This window comes from Dendrobates tinctorius, unplaced genomic scaffold (assembly GCF_039654945.1).
Source record: "Dendrobates tinctorius isolate UK_male_01 unplaced genomic scaffold, ASM3965494v1 ptg000048l, whole genome shotgun sequence".
In the NCBI taxonomy this organism is placed as follows: domain Eukaryota; kingdom Metazoa; phylum Chordata; class Amphibia; order Anura; family Dendrobatidae; genus Dendrobates; species Dendrobates tinctorius.
Window position 1 is genome coordinate 6,772,501 of NW_027361716.1, and position 2,654 is coordinate 6,775,154.

Genomic DNA, 2,654 nt, shown 5'->3' on the forward strand with positions numbered 1-2,654 from the left:
TGCACACACTGCCCAGATAGATTAACAAAGGTAGCAAATAGCCTTTGGCCAGAGCAACCCTTTCCCTCAGGGTTAAAGTCCAACCCTTCCACTGGTCCACCTTTTGGGCGGCGATCTTCAGTCTGCCCTCCCAATTTTGCTGGGGGTAGTCCCCGGGGCCAAAACTGATGCCTAAAATTTTGGCGGTGGCCTGAGGCTCTGGGAGGGTGTCCGGGAGACCAAAACTAGGATCTCCCCCTCCCAGCCAGAGACTTTCACACTTGTCCCGGTTGATCATGGATCCGGATGCCTCCGAGTAGCGCACCACCTCCGACATAACCCAGTCCGCCTCCCCTCTCGAGGATACGAAAAGGGAAACATCGTCGGCGTACGCCACCACCCTCAGAGAAGACCCAGAGCCCGCCTGGTCCATCCCGACTCCCGCCAACGGTCCACGATCGACCCTCCTCAGGAAGGGATCAATCGCGAACACGTATAAAAGCGGGCTCAGCGGACAGCCCTGACGGACCCCAGAACCCACCTCAAAAGGGTGACCTGACCAACCGTTCACCAGCGGAAAAGTCTCAGCCCCTTGGTATAAGGTCTCTAACCAATTTACAAACCTCCCGGGCAGACCGTACCTCAAAAGGACGGACCAGAGGTACTCATGGTTGACCCGGTCAAAGGCCTTCGCCTGGTCTAAGGACAGCAAGTACCCCTTCCAGTGGCCTGCCCTACCCCGCTCCACTGCCTCTCGGACACCGAGTACAGCACTAAAAGTACTGCGGCCTGGAACAGAGCAGTGCTGGGCCCCCGAAAGGAGCCGGGGTGCAAATTTCACCAGCCGATTAAAAAGCACCTTGGCCAGAACCTTCCGGTCCGTATCGAGAAGCGCTATGGGACGCCAATTCTCGATACGGGACGGATCCTTACCCTTTGACAGGATAATGAGGGCTGACTTCCTCATTGACTCGGGAAGAGTGCCCGAGGAAAGACACTCATTAAATACCCCTGTCAAGAGGGGGACCAAGGAGTCCCTAAAAGTCTTGTAAAACTCGGATGTTAAGCCATCCGGACCTGGCGATTTCTTGGGCCGAAGCCCATCAATGGCCAGTCTAACTTCCTCTTCCCTGATTTCTTCTGCCAAAACATCAAGAGCGGGATCACCCCCTGGCTCAGGGACGGCTTCGGCCAGGAAAGCCGACATCCTGTCCCGATCCAGATCCTTCTTTTCCAAGAGGTGTGAGTAAGAGGATCTGACCACCTCCAAGATCCCTGATTTGGATCTGTTCAGGGACCCTGTACTGTCAATCAGTCCAGTCACCATCTTACAATTCACTGACATCTTGCAGTTTCTGTAAGGGTCGGGCGAGCGGTACTTCCCGAAATCCCTCTCAAAAACCAAAGATGTGTGCCTATCATACTGACACCTCTTGAGTAAAGATTTCACCCTGGAGATTTCCTCGCGGTCACCTCCAGTCGAGACAAGCTGCTCGAGTTTCCTCCCCAGGGCCTGGTACAAGCGATGCCTGTTCAAGCACCTGAGGCTCGAGAGCTGGCGGAAGAAACCTGCCACCCGCTTTTTGAAGATCTCCCACCACTCTGACTTACTACTACAGAGATCCAACAGCGGTACCTGGCTCTGAAGAAAATCCTCGAAGGATTGTCTCACCTCCGCTTCTTCCAGCAGGGACGAATTGAGCTTCCACAGCCCTCTTCCCATCCGAGGAGTCTCTGCAACATTCAGAGAAAAGAAAATTAGACAGTGGTCGGAGAACTCCACCTCAACGGCGGACACAGCGGAAAAGATGGCGTCCTCCTTTAAAAAAAACCTGTCTATTCTAGACCTACTGCTACCCCTATGATAGGTGAAACCCCCGTGACCTGGGGTGTGCCGGATGTGGACATCCACCAGGCGAGCTTCACTGGCTATGCTGTTCAACGCGACGCTATCATAAGCCAGGCGATCTCCGGGACCCCCCCGGTCACGGGACCTCGTAATGGTGTTGAAGTCCCCACCGAAGACCACCTGTCGGCTCGTAAAAAGAAAGGGCTTGATCCTCAGGAAGAGACATTTGCGGTCCCACTTTGACTGTGGGCCGTAGATGTTAATGAGCCGAAGCTCTTGTCCCCTCATGAAGACATCAAGGATCAGGCACCTCCCCATTTCCAACTCGGTAACCCGTCTGCATTCCACATCTGCGGTTTTAAAAAGGACCGCCACCCCGCTATACGGCTCGGCCGCAAGAGACCAGTATGAGGGCCCGCACCTCCACTCCCTTCGTGCTTTATGGATGGCCCCCATGTCAGTTATTCTGGTCTCCTGCAAGAATAAAATTTCTGCCTCAATCCGGGAGAAAAAATCGTAGGCCGTGAAGCGAGCCGCATCTGACTTTATGCTGGCGACATTAATAGACGCCAGCGTCAACGGGGCGAGTTCAGCCATCATGGGTGATCGAGTTGGACGGCCAGCCTCTTCCCCATCTTATCATCTCCATCTGGGGAGGGGTCGGACATCCTCCTCTTCAAAGATGCCCCAGACATATCCATCCCCCCTCCCCTGGTGTCCTCGCCCCCGGGTTCCAGGTCTGTCCCCCCCCCAGGAGGAACAGTGCCCCCTGAGGGACGGACTCCACCATCCCCTGAAGGACTCTCCGGTGGTACCCCCGGCCCAG